Source organism: Peromyscus maniculatus, chromosome 17 (genome assembly GCF_049852395.1).
Source record: "Peromyscus maniculatus bairdii isolate BWxNUB_F1_BW_parent chromosome 17, HU_Pman_BW_mat_3.1, whole genome shotgun sequence".
In the NCBI taxonomy this organism is placed as follows: Eukaryota; Metazoa; Chordata; class Mammalia; order Rodentia; family Cricetidae; genus Peromyscus; species Peromyscus maniculatus.
Genome location: NC_134868.1, coordinates 62,929,243 through 62,951,262, shown reverse-complemented (window position 1 = coordinate 62,951,262; position 22,020 = coordinate 62,929,243).

The window sequence follows — 22,020 nt, the reverse complement described above, 5'->3', positions numbered from 1 at the left end:
ATGAAGGTAAATTATCAGATACAGGTGTAGTCTATTTCATCCTTACTCAAAACCTATCATTATATTAAATAAATAAATACAAAATAAGTAATATTTAAAATCTCTTCTAAATTTCTAAGGTTAAAACTATGGGTAAAGATAAGCTTCTTTTTTTTTCTTAAGGATCCTATTAATGACTTAGAATATTATAGAATGCTATATTTTCATTACAATACTTTCAAGGACATTGTTATCATATAGTACATGTTGCTAGAAAAAAAATAAGATTTACAAATAAATAGTAGGCAAGATGTAGGGCTGCCTCATACCCTACTCCTTATTTTTACCAGTTATTAATTTGTTCTTTTTTTTGTTTGTTTGTTTTGTTTTTGTTTTTCGAGACAGGGTTTCTCTGTGTAGCTTTGTGCCTTTCCTGGAACTCACTTGGCTGGCCTCGAACTCATAGCGATCCGCCTGGCTCAGCCTCCCGAGTGCTGGGATTAAAGGTGTGCACCACCACTGCCCGGCCATATGTTCTATTAGTATAGGCTATTTCCTACAGTGAACAATTATTGTTCATTAACTGAAGTCTATGCTTCATACAAACCTTTCCAGCTTTTGCCTGATGTCCTTTGACCCATTGTTCTGGGATCCATGAGGCTCTCCCATGACATTCACTTGTGAGTCCTGAGGCTCTTTACCAGCCGTTTCTCTAACTTCTCCCATCAAACTTGACATAATTTTCTCCCCGCTTTTATTTTGTTCAGCAATGGTTACATGCTCAAAAGAAAGTCCTGTAATTTATATTTGTCTGATTAGACTGAGGTTATGTGTTTGTAAGGCATACAGTAACCATGTGATTTCTGTGTTGACATCGTCCTCCTCGATCACTTACTCAAGACACCATTTGTCTGCGTTCTTGATTATAAATTTGCCCTCTTTTTAGCCCATTCCATGATGTATTCTGGGAGGAAGTTACCACATGTAGGAGATGGCTATAGTGTGGGGAATTTTGCCTCACTTATTAGAGGAAATAATCATGGCACACCATTTAAAATGCAGACCCTACTGCTCCTGCCTAGTTTATTTCTATACTCAACAACTTAGTGATAGCATGGGCTATAAATATTGTCTGTTTTCTCTAATTTACTGCTTTTAGCCATTTGGCTTTCTCGGTGTGTTCTTGTGTCTCTCTCATACACACTCCTATCAGTATGCAATCCATTTTTCCCCTTTATTACCCTTTGACATTTCAAGATACAACAGTCATTTTTATTCTTCCTGCCTATATTCCACAGTTAACTTCTGCTCCAAGAAGTTTTGGTACCTTCCATTGAGAAATAAGTAAGCAGGATCAGGATTTGAAAATTCCTAACTGGTATTGAGATATCACTCTTCTTGTCCCTCTTATCTATCAGGGTGATGTGAGGGAATTACTGCTTGTGAATACACACTCATCCCTAAATATTTTCATACATAGCCAACTGAATCTATATGAAGCTAACTCTGAGCTCACACTGTTGACTTTAACTCTAATTCATTACAGCATATATCTTTTGATATTCCCTTGATGACAAAATATTTTAAAATAGGAATGGAAAATATTATTTTTGAGAGATCTAAAAGGTTTAATAACTCTTGAATGATAAATTGATTCAAATACTTATATAGTTGATTCTAGAAAGCATTTTCATGTAGCAATTACTAAGTTTCTCAGTTCCTTATGGAAGTAGGCCTAAGCAAGAAAGATTGTACATGCTTATGGTGTGATTTCTACTACCCTGGCTATTCTGGCATTGTACTATTTCCCAGAGAGCTACTTTGGTCTTTTAATGTTCTTTCTTTCTAGATAAAAACAAAAACCCTTGGTGAGATATCAGACATCCTCCTATAAGAAAGTAACATGAACAATAACATCCAAAATTATGTTTGCCCTTCATTGTTTGTTAACTTGTGGTTGGAAAATGAATTAGAGAAAATCCAGAATTTAGTTAATGTGAGTATTGGACAAGTGAAGACAAACAATAAGAATGCCTGTACTCACTGCCAAAATAGGATTTCAGTTCTCAGAAGGTAGCAACAGGAAAAAAAAATCTCTGGAGTCATACAAATGAGTCAAAAAAATATTTCTTCAGAGTATTTTGTATCCTAAATATAGCTTTAATCAATGTATTGTAACAAAAAGATATTTAAATCAGCCATTATAATAAATCCTCTTATATTAATTAAATGTTCAATAATTAAGAACATTATTTAAGTTACTAAATCAAAAAGTTCATAGCTGATCTTTGTGACATAGTCATTACTCATCATTATTTATAGCCATTCAGATCAATACAATGCATAAAGACTTGGGCTATATAAGTCAAATGTGCAGCAATGAATATGTAAATCATCATCATCATAGCCTGAAGAATACTGATGTGAGACCCAGACAGGTTCACAGACTTTGCAGGGGGCTCCGCTTCATTTTGTCAACCCAGTGGGACACAGGAGCCATCCCCACATGGAGGGGAGAAGACAGAGAACTAAAGAGGGCTAAACAGGACGACTGCCCCACTTCTTGACAACGGCCCATGAACACTTTCATGGAGTGCTAGCAGAATCCAGTTAAAACAGGCTGCAGGAGGGAGAAGCTCACATCCAGCTTGTTGATTTAATCTGGAATTTATGGAAGTACCAATTCAGGGCAGTTGATGTCCCACTACTACATACAAAAACATGTAATTCACCCTCAGCCAGCTTTTCCTAACTCACTTGTGTTCTCTTGCTTTCTGTCATCTGACTTCCTGACCTTCTAAAGCATTTGGGTACATGTTTTCAGATACAATTGCTTCTCCAAATAATATGTGTGTGTCTGTGTGTATGTGAACATGAGTGCAGATGCCTCCGAGGCCTGAGGAAGGGACAGACACCCCGGTGCTGGACTTACATGTACTTGTGAGATCCCCAACATGGACATTGAGAACTGAGTCAGGGTCCTGTCCAAAAGCGGTGCATGGTTTTAACTGTGGAGCCATCTCTACTGCCCTAGGAATGGTCATTTTTAATACTATCTTGAACTTTGAGAAGATGATTGCTGAGATGAGAAGGCCTAGAATATTTCTTTCAGCAAATCTGGGGAGTAAAGCCAGATAGTTTCCAAGCCAATATGCTACATGATTTAGCAATAGACAGAACTAACTAGCAAAACATAGAGGCCAGGTCAGCCTTGAGAGAATGAGGAAGATCCCAGGCCTTAGGGTGGCTTCCTTCTGAGAAGACAGAGGCCTAAGAACCCAGCTATTAATTAAATAATTATCTACCTGCTTCCTTGAAATGCCCACAGATATAGGGATAGCCTTGCCTTGCCTATAACAAGAGAGGTGAGACCCTGAGGACAAGTTCTGTTTAAACACTGAATTTTGTAACCTGGGGACCCAGAGACACAGACTGATGGCAGATCTGAGAAGAAAGCTTCCTTACATAGTGCTATCAGAACTGGACTTTGCCTTCCTTCAGCATTCTCCCACATGTGACATTTTTTCACATGAAAATAAGTTTGCATATGAGAACAGTCTGCTGTGACAGAAGAGGAAGTGAAGGGGGGGTATCAGTGTGATGTTTTGATGAAATACCCCTGGGGCATCTCATTTTCAGAGCTCCCTATATGCTTTGGGTCCTCAAAGCCCTGATGGATAGTCGGGCTTTTGTGAGGACCATGAACTATGTTTATACTTGCTGTCCAGAGGAAGTCAGACCTGGACAAAGGGTCTTCTTATTGGCGCCCTGGGTGTCCTTTGAACTCAGCATGGTTGGTTGTCAGTATCTTAACATCCTAAGACAGGCTGTCTGGAGTAGCCTTGTACATACTCCTTGAAGTTCACACCTCCCACCAAATGTGGGAATCGTGGCTAAGAACTCATGGCTCTTCCTTTTACCCACTCTTTCTCTTACATACTAGATCCATTCATTTATAATTGTGTTTTTCTTTTATCTTCTTTTGACTAGCACAAATGATATATATTCTGTTAGCACTTCAGTATGTATTATGTTCCCCAGTGCTCACAGATGCTTAGGCATTTTCTCTCTGCATTACTAACACAGCCAATATGAAGAAATGTCTGGGGCTGTCATTAACATGACTGTCAGCAGTTCACACCTGCCATCTCATGTGTGTATTGAACAGCTACCCGGTTCGGGATCGAGGCTCATGGATGTGAACAGATTTTTGAAGTTAATGCAGTTATCTCTACACTGACGGGGAGAAACTGACCTAGAAGGAAGCAAAGGAGCTTGAAGGTTCTTTGCTTTCCATTTCGTCTCCTCTGAAGAGTGATCGACAGGGAGCAAAGGAGTCCGGAGTACCCCTTCCCTTGCTGATATGCACCCCACTGTGCATTGAGAAATCAGATGAAGTAAGTGCTTGGACCCATCTTATTCTACAATACTGTTCCTAGGAACAAGTTCAGAGAGGTGTGTCCTGTTTACAAGGTGACCTTCCACTTGCAGAAAATTGACTAGAAATGAACCACCCAGTGCAGGAAGCACTCCCAAGCCTCAGCACCAACCGTCAGTAAGTATTGAGCCCATGGAGTGCACCTTCGTCCTAGGAAGTTGCGCGGCCGACTCGACTGCTATAGCGTTTGGAAAGACTGCCCCAGTTTAACTTCCGTTACCAGACTCCTGTCATCTCCACTTTCAGGAAGCTTTATATTCAGAAAATGGATTTCAGAGGAAACCGCAAAACGTTGCTTGTGTTTTATAGAATGAACCATTTGTTCAAGGCCATCACCGCCTCCTTAGTCGACGCTTCCTTTTACATATGTTTGTAAAACCAGAGATATTTTCTCCCTCCAGTATGTCGCACCCTCGGGTGTTTCCATTTTAAAAACATCAGAGTGGCAATCGCCATGACACGGTTATTAATTACCTTTAATAAAATAGACTTATGGCTTGTCTCCTGGGGGTGAAGGAGTGCATGTGTGCTTTTTTTAGGCAGTGGGAAACAGCCTATAGAGAGCTCGCCCCTCTTGAATGGGTCCAATCTTTCCCAGGAAGAAGAGGTTTCCCGTTAATCCACCCACTGTTCTTCTCAGCAACTTCCACATAAACAGTAAAACCACCTCAGCTTTCTGTTTACAAGCAGGAGCCACCTGTGGCTGCAAGCGGCCCACATCTGACCTCCGGTTCTACTAATCCACTGAGCTGAAGACAGGAAGGGGAGCGGGCGCTTCGAGACAGGAGTTTTACAAACGGAGTTAAGATGAAAAGAGCAAGGTTAATAAGAAGAACAGGAAAATGGAGGGAGGAGGTGGAGGACCTGGCTTCCAGCCTTCTGCTCCTTGAGGCCATGTTTCTGTTACAATTTCCCAGGAAAGCAAACGTCCTCCCTGACTTTTGATTAAATGGATATCCAAGTCAACTTCATCTCAATCCTTTTTTGTTTAGACTTATGTTTTAAAGATATATAGTGCCAGTGCGTGCGTGCGTGTGTGTGTGTGTGTGTGTGTGTGTGTGTGTGTGTGTGTGTGTGAATGGATTGTGAATGAACCAGTTTATGGAGTCCAGAGGACAACCTTAGCTCCTTAGGCAGTACAGTCAATTGTTATTTTATACTACCTTTTAGTTTTGGGTCAATGTCTCTGTCTGGTCTTGAACTCAACAGGCAGGCTAGCCTAGGGTCCCAGAGACCCACCTTTGCTAAGGTTGTGAGCACGAGCTACCACGCCTACCTTCTTCTTCGCATCGGTTCTGGGGATGGAACTCAAGTCCTTGACTAGCAAGGCAATACTCCTTCAGTAAACTATCTCCCTAGCCCCACTGTTTTTCTTTGAATTAGCACATCTTTGTGGAGTAGAATATGACATATAATTACTGAGGCAGTTGATGCACTGATACACTATATTTCCGGACTTGCTTTTTGCAGAGTTCTTTTTTTTTTTTTTTTTTATGTAATTGAGCAGAATTACTCTTGGCTCTGTTTGCTTTCTCTCTGTCTCTGTCTCTCTCTGTGTCTGTCTCTGTATCTGTCTATCTGTCTCTCTCTTTCTTTGTCTCTGTGTGTGTCTCCTTCTGTCTGTCTCTGTCTGTCTCTGTCTGTCTCTCTCTCTCTGTCTGTCTCTGTCTCTGTCTCTCTCTGTCTCTCTCTCTGGAGAATTCAAACCTTGAAGACTCCCTTAGGTCAATGAGAACACAGTCATCTTCAACAAGGGACAAGAAGTTCCACTTCTACTTAATTCCCCTAGATTTCTTCCTGGGGGAGGTAGCTGTGTTCCAAGTGAGAACTTTCATGTGTGGGCATCAGTGTCTCCAGAAATATTCTAGAACGCGCCAAATGTAGCATGAGATGGTGTGTTATGATGCTGTGGTATGTACCAGTGCTGCTGCTGTGTTGCTGAGCTTGTGAACTGAGAAAGAAGACACAAGAAAGGGCCACGTAGTCTCATAATACGAAATTGTAAGATGGTATGTGTAGTATTTATCCACTCAAATGTTCAGCAAATTAGCAGCTTACAATATTCACAATAGTAATGGCCGATCTTCAACAGTAATTACCTTGTATTTTGATATACACTAGTTCAAGAGAAGTTAATTTCTACTTACCTGACACTAGATATATTCCATGTGCTTCGAACAAGGTGAAGCAAGATTGTTTATCTTTCCATCCCAGTGTGGCCCTGATAAGCATGCACTTAATGCTAAGTAAGCCATATGTCTCCCAGACATTTATTTGACCCTGGAAATGGTTAGAGGTACTTATCAATACCCTTCCTCCTAATTAGAAACTCATTGCACCTATAAGGAGTGAGTTTGGTCATAGCTTATAAATGACAAATTCCTAACCTTTTCTTACTAATTCCATGAACAATGTAATCAGCTCCTAGCTAATGGACATTGTCCAAGCCAAGAGTCAAGGCACTGGAGAGGATGGGGATCACAGAGCGGCAGTACCAGGACCAGGAAGCAGGACCAGGCTTTGGACCTGATTAGGTTTGTATAAAGCAGGCTCTTCTCCATGACACAGCTCAGCACCCAGATGTCAAGACCCAAACTACCCTGAGACTCGGAACGACCTCATGTGATTTACAGAGGAATTATCTGAAACAGTTAAGCCTCGGAAAACTATTCTATCAGAACCATTTTCTTTTTAAAGACTGCAAGAAATCTTATTTATAGTGTTTAATTTTACTTCTCATTTTATTAACATGACTGAAGTAGTATTTTTCCATTTCTGTGATAACCTGCTGGTTTCTCAGGCTGTATCATTTTATGATGCATCCTTTAATTTTTTCTATTATTTCACACTGGGTCTTTTAATAGGTTTTGAGAAAAATTCCTTTTCTTTCTCAGAAAAAGCTTTCTTTCTTGGAAAGGTTTTCTTTGGGATGTTTCCAACTGAGGAGTCATCTCCCCAGCTGTATCAAAGGTTGTTAGCTCTCGGCTTGCTTTCTCTATAAGGTCTACGGAGATGAGCTTTTAATATTTATTTCCAGGGGCTGTTTTCTCTCTTTATATCCTGCTGTTGAAATGAGCAGCTCAATAAACTCCTTAATGAAGGTGGATGAAGCATTTCCTTTTGCCTTTGTTTCTATTGCTTCTGAGACGCCACTGCGCTAAACAGCTCCAGTGTCCTGCAAACTTCCTGTGAACTTGAGACACCTAGTAAATATTCCTGAAATCATTAATTGGCATAGAAAGTCACTGCTCATAGAATTACATTATGTTTTAGGCAAGACTTGTGCTCTCAAGATTATATTAGCCCTAAAATAAATTGTCCTAAATTCCATCTCCATAAGGCTTTATGATCAAAAGCTACGCCTGTAATTAGGGCGCATTATGTGTTGTGTTCTGCTGCAACATTACAGCCCAATCCTGTGACAGTAAATCAGTACTTGAGTAAAATAAAACTCTTCAAGGGAGAGGAGTTTTTGTTTTGTTTTGTTTTAAGTCCTAGGAGAGTTTTGTTTCACCACAGTTCAGAGTCTGTACATTGATCCTTTTCTCGCCTTGATCATCTAACAGTGTCAAGTAGCTTCAGTTTATGCATTTCAAAATATAGTCAAATGATGACTATAAAAACATATGCATACAAGTAACATTATAGGAACTGGGTAGATTGTATTCTAGTACTTAGGGATATGGTGTGTGTGTGTGAGTGGGTGTGGGTGGGTGTGTAACAGTAATTAAAGACAAAGACCTATGAATATGAAAGACAGCAAATAGGAACATGGGTAGGTTATAAGGAAGGAAAGTAAAGCAGGAGAATGATGTAATTATATAATAATCTCAAGAAATTAAAAAATACAACTGTATAAAATTATAGCAAATTACAAGCAAAATCATATCTTGTCTCAGGCCCTACATCCACTGACAAGCTTACTGTCTAATACTCTTACCAAGTAAACCAAGCCTCAGAAATAAGTTATCTACAATTGCAAAATGAACTGCAGTTCAAAAAATAAGAATAAGGTGTTTTGAAATGATAATCCATTCCTCTAAAAACAGAAAACTTGCCCTCTGAAAGGTAGGACTGATGTTTTCTACCTGTTTATAACTTACCTATCTATTCATTCATCCATCATAGGTCTATCCAGCATCTACCTATTATCTATATCATTGAGTTGAAGAGAGGAAATATTCAATCAAAAAGTTGTCACTGAAGTCTTTGATAATTGGAGCACATATGTCAGTCAATGCCTACATAGGTTTTAAGGAAGACTGAGTTTGAAACTAAAATGGTTAGACAGATGATAAGATAGATGATTGATAGATAGATGATAGATGAATAGGTAGATATTAGATAGATGATAGATAGATAGATAGATAGATAGATAGATAGATAGATAGATAGATAGATAGATGATAGATAGATAGATGGACGGATGGACGGATAGATATAGATGAATGTTATACTATTTTCTCTTTAATTGCTTGTACATCTAAAATTAAAGCGCATAGCCAATGTTATACACAAGAGAAATAGAAAGTGATGTATTTCATATTGCATCAACTGAGTATTTGAGTGTATGAAAACACAGATTGACCTCAAAAGGTAAAATGCCTGTGGAAAAATCTAACAAACTTCTGAGGATGTGTCTTGTATTTCCTTTTGTGAGTTCCACTGGAAAGGTACAGTGAGATCTCTGCCCTGGAAGATCCTGGTGGAGAGCAGATTACTCACTTGTATTATCTGTTCTTGTCAGCTTCCTACGGGCTACAAGGAAGAAACTGTTCGCACGTCCTAGACTCTGGGGCAGGACAGAATTGCTATGTGGGTGGACCAGGTAGACAGCTCCCTTTTGATCCTTTCTCAATTGGCATTCCTGAAAAAGAGCAGGGGAAAAAACCATTAAACCCAGTGGGCTTCTCTTAGCACCAAGAGTGAGGTTTAATAAATCAAGATTCAGTTTCAGTTATAAAAAAGATAAAGTCAGCTGTGACGGCTGCTCTCCTCCCCCTCAGACATTCTGTTTTCAACAACATGCCTAACACCTCCTTTTATCACAAAGGCTTCATCCTAGGCCAGGGCCCACCCTGTCCTGAGCTCCATGTCTCTAACGATTCTCCTCACTGACAAGAACATGTTTTGCCTTAGCTCCAGACTAACACACGCAATCGTCATGCTCAACTATTGCCTTTCTCACAGAGATAGAGGACAACGTGAGTAGAATGGCTTCTGTCTTGGACCAGCAGCAGGAAACTGGCACTAAATGCCTTAGGTTGTTACCTACGAAATCTAAAAACTCCACTCACCCACTTATTTACTTGGAGATATTGGAAGAGGTCCCACCACATGGAACTCAGGTCTAGTTATGAGGGGTGAAGCTGTGAATAAGCAGGGAAAATCCCAACCCTCTTGAGTACATTCTAGTCGGCATAAAGCAGATCCGAACATAAGGGAGGGATGGCCCCCACCTTGAGAATTTCAAAACTGTGATAGAAGCAAACAAAACAATGAACAATGAAATATTTTCTCTCCTGGAAATCTTCTATAAGAAGTTATGGGTTTTTATTTGAATATGGGAAATAAAGAGGTTAAAAGAACCTAAATATTGTCATATCACGGAGAGAGACATCTCCTCCGTGATCAGTCACATATCTAACTCTGACAGTGTTCCCATTAGCTTATAATAGCACAGGTGTAAAGAAGGTGCACCACCTACATTTATCCACCGACCCTTTATCACGGTCACACACTGATAAACACGTGCACATGTTTATCTTTCAAGATGTATCTCCACCATTAAGAGGCATGGATCTATGTCTAAACATTCCTGGTCCTACAAAAACACAGCTAATCTCATGAGAAACTAAAAATAAGCTGTGTATAAAGTTGTTGAAAGGTCTCTAATGAAGGTGCCCAGCCCAGTGCCTGCCATGTAGCATACTCAGTTAAATCAATCATGGGAGAAAAAAACAAAACTAAACTAAACTAAAGGGCATCTGACTTTACTTACCCAACCCTCTGCTCTGGGAATCCAGGCTACCTTGCCTACACAAAATAAGTCTGCCCGTGCAGGGATTAACTGGTAACATTCTACATGCTCATTTTTCACATTCTAATTTTCATTTTTATGTTTTTCTCCCATTTCAAAATGGAAAGATTCTGCATGAGAAAAATCTTTGTAAGTAGCTTGTAAATCAGAAAATTAAAAGTGCTTTTATAGTAGATAAAACTTAATGGCTCAGAATTTGGTTTGATTATATTTTAAAGCCCCGAGAGTTAATGTTACTGAGATGTGCAAAGGATAAAATAAGAATGTCATTATCCAAATCCACCCAAATACATTTTTCTCTTGCTTCATGGACAGACGTGCCATCACATATAACGTCTTTATATGAAGTGTGGTGGCCAATCTGTTACATAGAAGACAAAGCCATGTTCACTTCCTTCACATCCACAGGTATGCAGTAGCTTGTGCCTTCTACACACGCCTGAGACCCTGTGCAGTCATCAACTTTGCCAGTTCCATGGTTATTCTTGCCAATGCGCTTGATTCAAAGTAGCACAACTTACAAGTACTTAATTAACTCAAATGAGAGACCCGGAGAATGTGATGCATGTAGACCTGAAGGAAGAATTAGAAGGCTTCAAAAGAGAAGTTTAGGACTTTAATGTCTATCCCATGAATCAGGGAATTGCTATCATGTGTAGATTCTGGAAGTTTCTAAAATAAGGGGAATGCTAAGGAAGACAACACAGCATAATGGCAGCATGGGGGGGGGGTTCTTATTACAGTCTCAAACAAGCAAACAAACAAACAAACAAAAACCCTGAAGTCTAAGACTATCCTGCAACTTGTTGGTGCAGGATAGTCTTGGACTTCCTGATGAAAACTTCATCAAGGTAAAATGCTTTTTTAATAAATTCATGTTTAGAGTATGCATTCTACAAAGTTCACCAAGATAATTTCTCAGGCAGAGCCATCATGTGCAGCTGGAGTCTTCCTGTGTCCACCCAGCTCCTGTAGCTGCTCAGACCCAAGTAAACACACAGCGACTTATATTACTTATAAACTATATGGCCATGGCAGGCTTCTTGATATCCAGTTCTTATATCTTAATTAACCCATTTCTATTCAACTACAAGTTGCCACGTGACTTGTGACTTACAGATACTTTTACAACTTGCTTCCTCTTTGTCTGGCTAGTGACTCCTGACTCTGCCTTCCTGTTCCCAGAATTCTCCTCTCTGCTTATCCTGCCTATACTATACTTCCTGCCTGGCTACTGGCCAATAAGCATTTTATTTATCAATCAAATCAGAGCAACACATTCATAGCATACAGAGTGATATCCCCAGCAATCATGGGCATCAGGAAATTATCTTCTGTTACTCTAAAATTGTATCAGACACTCAATTGCTATTACAAAAAGAGGCATGATCATATTTTCAGAGAAAATCTCTCTGAAACTTGACTTCAATTAATCTATAAACTTGAAGAAATAAATTAACTGGAATTGATATCAATACTACCTCAAGGAGTCTACAAGATTTAATGTAATTTCTATCACAATTCCAGTGGTATTTTAACATAATGCATTTGATGGTTAATCTTGATTATTAACTTAATTAGATATATTGAAGATATCTGAGGCATTAGTAGAGCCCTCTCCAAGTGTGAGTGGGTGTGGGTAAATGTGGGTATGAATGGGTGTTTATGTGAACATATGTATATGGATGTGTGCACAGGGAACAAGCATGTTTCTAAGGACTATTAGATTCTGAGGACTCTGACATAATAAATTAATTCACTGATAGATTGAAAATTTGGATAGACTATTGAGAGGTGGTAGCATTATGAAGACCGAGTCATACTTGAGGACTTAGGGCTCTGGAGGGATAAGATTGACAGCTTTATCCTGCCCTTATCTCTTCTGGTTATTGCTCCTCCATCCTGACTAGCATGAGTTGAGCAGTAGCTGCTACATGCTCCCACTGTCATGATGTTGTACCTTAACATGATTCTGCTCAGAACCAATGGATCCAAGGAATATGGACAGAACCTAGGGTGCAAAAGAAGTCCTTCTTCCCATAAGTTGCTTATATCAGACATGTTGTCTCAGCCATGAGAAAGCTGAACAACAGTAATAAAAACTAATCCTACAATTCATATGTAATATCAGATGATTATAAATAACTACAACAAATGAACAAGTACAGACTTAGAGATACCGTATTTCCTGATTACACATTACATTATAAAGTTATAACAACAAAAGTTTAGATTTCTGGGTCAAAAAATACAGAACTAGACAACTGGAACATAAATGATAACCTAGAAATAAGCCACATTACATATATCAACTAATATTTGACCAGGTTGCCAATATTATACAACAGAGGCAAGAAACTTCTTTCAGAAATGGTACTGAGAAAACTGGATTCTAATATATAAAAAGAATAAATAAGGGGGCTGGAGAGATGGTTCAGAGGTTAAGAACACTGGCTGCTTTTCCAGAGGTCCTGAGTTCAAATCCCAGCAACTACATGGTAGCTCACAACTATCTGTATTGAGATCTGGTGCCCACTTCTGGCTTGCAGGCATATATGTAGGCAGAACACTGTATACATAATAAACAAATAAAGCTATGAACTATGAACTTTAGAAATGATTTGTGTTTGAAAAAAAATAATAAATAAAATTCAGCAATAATCTTATATCATACACAAAAAAAATCAATACAAACAAAATGTCATAGGTGTTAAGACCTGAGATTAGAAACAAGAGTAGGAATGGACCAGTTTGACATCAAGGATCTTAGTAACCATGTGTTTTTAATATGATCAAAGTGCAGCCTGCAAAAAGTGAACTTAGTCAATGAAAATAAGATGGAACAAAAGAGGGTCTCCATTGCAAAGAAAACAGCAAAACTGTAGAAATGCACCCTATAGAACCAGAGAAAATATTTACAAATTATGTATTCTTAGATTAGTATTCAAAATTTTCAAGGAACTTATGGGACTCCTTAGCAATAAGTGAATGAGTGAGTGAATGAATAATTAAGCCAATTTTAAACACAGGCAGTTATGGATAGGCATTTTTCTAAAGGAGACATATAAGCAGCCAACAGGTCAAGGTAAAAGCATATTTAACATCATTAATCATTTTGGAAATGCTTTTTCAAATGTGGTTCAATCAGAAACATGATGAGATATCACTCCATATCTGTTAGAGTGGCAATTAGCAAAATGTGAAAAAATAACAAGCATTGGCAAGGATGTAAAGAATTAGCAGCCAACACGTTGTGGATGATAATGTAAGTTGGTGTAATCATGAAAAACAGTATGAAGATTCCTCAAAATTTTAATGTTAGGATAATAACTAAATAATCCAGTATTTCTAGTTCTTGGTATATAGGTAGTGGATATGAAATCAGTGTGTTAAATGGTATCTCTGCTTCATGATCATTGGCTCGTTACTCACAAATCCAAGAAAAGAAAATAATCTAAATGTCCATTCACAGATTGGGTAAAGAAAATGGAGAGTATATGTACATGTGTACACACACACACACACACACACACACACACACACACACACACACACACACATACAAATAGTTACTCAGGAATGGAGAGTGGGGCAGAAGTTTAGGAGACATGGGTCTTACTTAGGTAAACTTGTAGTTCTAAGATGATAAATTCTGGAGATTGTATACAACATGGAGTCTGCTTCTGAGAAGAAAATAGTATGTACTTCAAATCTGTTTGCAGAGAACCTCTCAAGTGTCATTAACACACATACATATGTAACTTCAAGGTAATGGATACGTCATACTCTTTCTGTGGAAACTGTTTCACAGTATATACATACATCAAAATATCCAAATGTCTACTGCAAACGTATGCAATTCACATTGTCAATTAAACATCAGTGAAGCTGTGATAAAGAAAATTATAATACATTTAAAAGGAAGAACCAGAACTTAAACCTTTCCATGGCTATTTGATATCACTGTGATGTTTTGTTGTATTTTACATAACTAAGAGGACCCCATTGACTGGATTTTTTAGAAAACAAAGATAAAAAACTGTCCTTTCTCCACAGACAGCTTAAAAACCCGTCTGGAATTTCAACCCAAATGCAGTGGCTTGGAAAGCTTGCTCAGTTATAACAGGAGATATGATACAAGGCAGGTCTGCGCTCAGTTCTGGTTGGGCCATAGCACATGGTGGGGATATGAACAAGGGATGTCTGCTGACCTAGTTCAGCCTCAACTGACCCTGAGCTGGGTTGAAAAATAGTTCCTAATCTAAGTATTCCATTTATGAAATAAAATGATATATTCTTTATATGGAATTCAACACAGACTCCATTACTCTTTGGTTTTGAGGAAAAAGCCTGTTGCAGGTGAAGAAAAAGGCAACATTTGAAATTGAACTGCATATAAAAAGACAAGGAAAGACCTTTGTGGAACAATAAATCTTCATATCCCTTCTGAGTATTGGCTGCAAAGTGAAATAGCCTCAACTTTTTCTATGGATATCAAATTATCTACAAAATGAACAGCATATCTCTTAACATTAAGAATATAATCAAATCATCCCAATTTAATTATTATTCTATGGGCAAAGTCACATTTGTAAACTGAGGTTATGTCTCAAATAAATGTTAAATCATTTTTACCACATTATATATGTTATATACACATATAGAGAAATATATATGAATATGCCATTTTGTACACATGTATACCATACATACACATATGTATGGCACGCTAATGATTTAAATATCATTCTCAGTTAAATCAATATCTCCATACCCATCTTCACAGCAACTATCTTATGCCGCAATAGGTAATTTTCTGTGTCCATTTTCAGTTTCATATTTCTCACTAGACCTGTCTGCAAGTATGTTTTATAGTGTCATTATCCAGTTCCCTTAGTGAGACGAATGTCTTTCCTTGGGCAATAGAAGCAAGGTTAGCCATTTGTATCATCTAAGAGTCAAAACTCCAATTTCTATGTGTGTATAGAAAGTGGTGTCATGAAACAGTTCCCTAAGACCTCCTCAGAGCTCTTCTCCCAATGGAAATTCTCTGTCTCCTGTGACGAGACTCATAATAAATATTTGTATTTAGTATTAGACTTTCAATGTCCCTTCGTGTACATTGTTTTATTTACTCATCATAATGCAGTAGAATAAAGTGAGTGGTCCCCTCTCCATCTAGTAAAAGGGCTACGGAAGCTGCCTAGCTGGTAGAGAGCCCATATATTAGGTGCAGACATCCCTGGACTAGAGTTGTCAAGGTGATAACTGCTGGCTATTTCTTTTATGACAGATCACTTTCTGCAGAAAGACATTATGCCCCTCCAGGCCACTAAGCTGTATGCACCACTCTCCATTGTAGATTATACTTGATTACCGGATTTTCTTAACGAAACATTTATAATCATTTCCTTTACAACATCTATGTGTTTTGGTTCCAGGAAAAATAAAGATTCATTAAATTATCAGATGCCAGTAATTCTTTTATTTAAGCCAGTAATGACATGCACTTTTACATATCCAGAAGTATATTTTAAATTTTCAACAAGTCTACATTACTCAAGACAAGAAGGTAAGCACATATAGGCAGGAAATAGAAATAGTCTTTGCCCATGAAAGTTTTCTAACTAAATAGAAGTAAGAAGAAAGTGAGGGGGAGATGGTTTATGGTACAAAACTGAACCATTTTTCAGTGGATCCAAAAACTTAATTTGACATATGTTTCCCAAGAGGCAAAAATGAGCGAGTGGCAGAATCAGGCCTGGACATTTCCTGACTGCACATGCCATTTTCCTCACTCTCATATGCCAGGAGTCTGCCAAAGAGGCCGCATTCATTCCCAAGCTTCTACCTCATGCCAGCTTGTCACTGTGTAATCCCCGGCTGTCTACCTGGGATCTCTGGTTTGTTGAGCTACAGAAAGTGCAAAGCCCAAGATTGTCTTTACTGGGGCTGGTATGTAAGCCTGTCTGAATATGCCGCTTTCTAGCCAAACAAACCAAACCCAAAACGAGGGAAACCGGCCAACACAAACTTTAAACCCAACGTTTAAAAACACTGGAATTACAGTGGTGTGGCGCTCCAATGTAAATGTTGTCACATCGGGCACGACCATCAGCTTAGGCGAGGCCGAGCTGTCAGAGGAACTGATGGAAAACTGTTTGGTGTCACTGAGCTGGTTGTGTTGACAATGGCAAAGCATGTCTTTCTCTCCTCCCCACCCCCCGTTAACAAACCGCTGCACTTTAGCAAGACCCACCATTTCCCACTGAGCAGACAATTTCCTAACCGTCCTGGTCCGGGCTGGCTACCGCTGCTTGTATTCAAACATCATCATTTCCAGACCAAACGAGTGCAGTAAACTTCAGACTGTTTCCCCTGCCTCCTGCCTTGCTTACCTAGGCATCATTGTCCTTATTGTTGAGGGTGTTCCTAATAAAACTGAAATCTAATCATGTTTTTCTCATGCTCAAAATTTTGTAATATTTTCCATGATTTGCCCTTTGAAGGCTCAGCTCCCTAATTTTGAACACAAATCTTCCAATGTCAAAGTTATGCCCTTCGTCCTAGCCCAGGCCCTTGGCCATTGTCTCTCACCCAGTATAAGCCATTGCATGAAACTTTGTGTTACACGAGTCTTTCTGCAAGACATCAGATAGGCATTTGCTGCTGTCTGAACACTTCGGTGATTTCCATCTTCTGAAGACCTGGAGGGAAGATTCTGGAGGACCTGTGGTCTTAGCAGAGACTTGCCCCGAGTACACACAGGAGTGTCATGAAATTTAGGACACTGAGTCTAGAACATTCTGTAGACCACAGCAAAGCAATTGGGTGGCAAAGTGGCTAGTACCCACACTAAACCAGTGCAAATGTTTTGCTTATTATTCATTGTTAAAATACTTGCTCATCAGCTCTGAAAACCTCTTCATCTGTCCTTTGTCCAGAGAAGAAATCAATCTTTCCTGTCATGATCTCAAATGCACTGTATTTACTCTCATTTTGTGGCTCTTACATAATTTTCTGGCTGATTTCCAAAAGTTCTATGCATCTTTACCCAGGATCCTTTCCTGGGTAAGGATGCATAGAACTTTTCTTTTTTCATCTTTTTTTCCCCAAGAATCTTCTGGGAAAGCTTCAAGAGTGCAAGTACCCTATGTACATTTGGATGCTGCCTGGCAAGAGACAGTCGGTAACTTCTGTAAGCTTTGATCACTTTTACACAACAACCACAGCCTGCTTTTATATCCCCTCCAGAAGAGCTCTCTAGAAGAAAGGGGAGTCAGGACAGCGTCAAGACCAGAAAGGGCTCCACAACCCAAGTGCATGCAGCAAGTTGAGATCCTTGGCATGAGTTCTTTCTTATAATTGAACTTGGAACTGAGTCATGCTATGCTTTTAGGATTCAGAAAGACTGAGATGGAGACTCTCTGGTCAATGTTATTTAATTTAATTAGCTTAATTGATGCTTGGAATAACTCTGCTGAGTAGATGGTCTTATTCTAATTTTATCATTATTAAAATATATTTCATGTAGCCAATGCTCATCATTAGCTAAGATTTACAACATCAAGATTCTAAAAATGCTCTGCATGAACACAGTCTTTGAATTGATGTCATTATCTGTGACAGACAGGTTTTTACTCTCATCAAGGGAATTCTGCCTTACTTTTGTAGAGTCTGTTGGAAGTTCTTGACTTGCAGCACATATCTGCTACTTAATGAACAGTGAGTAGAACTGAGGAAAAGCTGCAGGAGAACCCACTTTTCCCGACTAGGAACCACAGCTAGAATATCCCAAGGATGGTATCCTGACCTACACTTCATTCTTGCTTTCCCTGTCTCTGCAATGTAGACTCCAGAAAGAAGGAAAACCTATCAACACTGATCCATGAACGCACTTTCCTGTGTCCTCAGCTACTTACATGTTTCCAGTTTATTATACTTTGCATATATTACTTGTTTAATAATTTCTGAGGTGGATATTTATCTTGTCATTATTAAATGAGAAAGTTGCAACAAGAAAAATTTTACCATTTTGGACTAATGCTGAATAATGAGTGTGAATATTTGTGCTCTGAAGAGTCCTCCCAGGCTCAGAGTCACAGGGTCACTCACTGCACAAGGGGAAATCCAGTGGCAGGACTCAGGACCGGCAACCACATCTCTCTTACTTCACCAAAAGTGATACCATGGCCTATATTTTCCCTTAACAAATATCACTCAAACACCTGCCATACTGTGTCAGGCAGGTGTTTGAGTGATATTTGTCATTCCTATTGATCTGAAGCCCTTATATGCTCCATCAATATACCATTAAGATAAAAACATAATATACTAGGCAATCTAAGCTAATATATATATATATATATATATATATATATATATATATATATACTTATATTATGTATGTATGTATATATAATAACTAAGAAAAGTTATATCATTGACCTAAATCAGAACTGTAAGTAGAAAAATACTGAAAAACAGAGACAACAAGCACTGTACATGTAAAAATCCAGGCAGAATTGTGTGACCATGAAATGAAAGGGACAGGGACTTCTTGTGTACAAATTCTTGGTCTAGACATGACAGAATAAAGTTAGTTTTGTTTTAGAAAGTATTTGTCTGCTCAGAAAAGGCATAACTGCAAAAAGATGGGGAAAGAAGGGATTTAGTTAGCAATTTAAAAAAAGGAGTAAGAAAATCCTCTCAGAAGGTATTCAGTCAAAAGCAGTATATCCATACATATACACTGCTCTGCCTGTTTGTCTTACAGAGTGATGACTGATTCACCTGTGCACCTGCTCTTCCCTGAGAGGCACCCGAGAACCATCCACCACTGTGTATTTTACTTAAGAAATTTTGAAAAGTAGTTATCACTTAGATGCTCCATATGTGTTTTTCAAAAGCTCTTGTAGCTAAGCCAATAAAACAATCAGACTATTCTAAACAAAATCTTAATCTTTTGAGAATTTCCTGTGCCTTAGGTATGTATAAACATTTATGGAAGAATAAAACAATCTTTAGAGTGGAGAAATGCATGCTAAGCATCTGTTCATGGAATAAAGTTTCCCTAATTTTCCATTTCTTTGAGTTTCAGAAAAAAATCCAAAAGTGTCAGTCTGTTAAAAAAAAGACCCCCAGTTTCATATATACTGTGAACACTTTAATTGTTATAGACCCTGAGTTCTAGTGTTTATTCACAATAAAAGTCCATTATTGGATTATAACTCAGAGAATCAACTATAAAAGACAGAGACATTATTTTCTCTGAAAAGTACTCTAGTTCAACAAAATATGCACAAATCCTCAGATGCACATACACTTTAAAGATTGCCATTCAGGAAATATTTGATTATTCTTTTCACTATAAAGATAAATGAATCCAAGGCAGTCTTTTGTAAAATTTTAAATTAAGCATTCAAGAAGCTTCTATTTGTTCTTTGCTTTATACTCTATAAAATATTAAACTGCATATACTTTTATGGTCACAATAATGGCAATCTGAATATACATTTATTTGTCTTGGCTTTGCCCATGACACAAGATCCTAAAAGAGAGTTGAAGAATAATACTGTAAATAAATGTGCCCTTTATATTAAGATGTGCTTAATCTCTTTCCAATGCCTAGTTGTACACCACCAACTGCACCAAAATGAACATTCACAGTCTTCTTAAAGTGTCATTTTTATCTTAAAAATTCATATGAATTTTCAAAATTCTGTCAAACTCTGATAATATTTATTTTGTTAAGAAAGACTTTCTTATCACTGATATTTCTGAGAAGTTGCAAAATATTGGTTATATGGCTCTGAGGATGCCCTGTATCCCCCTAAATAGTGCCAGCTTGGCAGAAGAACCAGTTTTACAACATGGAAATGTCAAACCAGAAGGGGTATTGCTCAAAACGTAGGATTGGTAAAGACATGAGTCCTCAAGAAGGCAGACTCCATTCAGGCAAGCTCATTGCAAAGGTAACCATCTCCACACTTTATCTCCCTGTCACCTTGACTACCACTGACATGGTAGAAAATGGAAAAGGTGGCAGGAAGCAACAATTAACCCTAAGACATTTAGAGGTAATTGTATGTAGGGCACATTTGTCCATAGCACACTCTTTAAGGTCTAGCTATGAGAAACAGCAATCATGGTCATTGCCAAGGCATAAAAAAAACTCATAGGAACAAGCCTATGCTATAGGCTGAGCTTTCATAGTTAATAAGAAGTCCTCTTGTCATTATTTGGAAGTTGACTCATGGGACAAAGAAAAACATGTTATAGGAAGGCCTCTGGCAGAAAATGAAAAAAGAATAATGGGTTTATACCCTACTCTAGACCCAGTGGGCTAAGACTCCAACAGAACATTTCATCCAGCAGGTAAAGAATATTCATTCTTCTTAACGGCATCTAGCATAGTCTTGAGAACAGATTGTTTGTGAGAGGCCACCAAAAAAGTATGAACAAATTCTGAAAACCTGAACTTACATCGTGCATCTTTTCTAACTCAATAAACTAGAACAGAAGCTGGAATTCAATAACAAGAGAAACTTGGAAACAATGAAATACAAAGAAATTAAAAAACCCATTCCTAAGCCAAGGAAACAAAGATATTCAGAAGGAAATTTAAAACTTTCTTGAAGTGCATATAGGAATAACAAAGGAGTAGGAAATGAGCCACAACAAACAAAGAGCTGGCCTCTGTGAGAGCAAAACCTTTGATTTCACTCTCCATTATCATTTCTTACAGTGAAATCATTAACTCTTAGATTCATTCAACATTTTCTTGGAACTGGGAGAGAGGGCTCAGTGGGTAAGAGTCCTTTCTATGGAAGCAATAGGACCTAAGCTTGGACCATAGCACCCACAGAAAGAAGTTCATTGTGGATGTGCATGCCAGAGCTAGAGACAAAGACGGGTGTATCCTAAGAGTATCCAGTCTGACTAGCCCAAACTCAGAGCCTTCAGTTCAGGAAGAGACCCTTTCTCAGAGGAAATAATGCTTGTACACAGACATATGCATCTGCACACTTACACACATATTGGTGAACCACATGCATTCATAACAAACACACACAAATATGTTTTCTCAAGCCAGGCATGGTGATTTATGCCTACAAACCAAACACCCAAGAGATTGAGTCAGAAAGATTGCCCTGAGTTTAAATTTACTGTGAGCTACATAGTGTACATACTCACTGTACTAGACTAGCCTTAACTTTATAGCCAGACTGTTTCTCTGGAAAAAAAAAGAAAGGAAGAAAGAAAGAGAGAGAGAGAAAGAGAGAGAGAGAGAGAGAGAGAGAGGAAGGAAGGAAGGAAGGAAGGAAGGAAGGAAGGAAGGAAGGAAGGAAGGAAGGAAGGAAGGAAAGAAGCAATGTAAATAATAGTGAAGCAAACAAATTAGAAATTAAAAGTTAAATTTTAAAGCTTTCTCTTGAGAAAATGAGTTAGACCAGAGTTTCTCATAAATGTTGAATTGCAGACACTATCATTGCCTTACAGTTTGAATTTTCATCTGTTAGTGAAGAAGTCGTGACTTAGGAGACTTTTTTATGTGACAGAA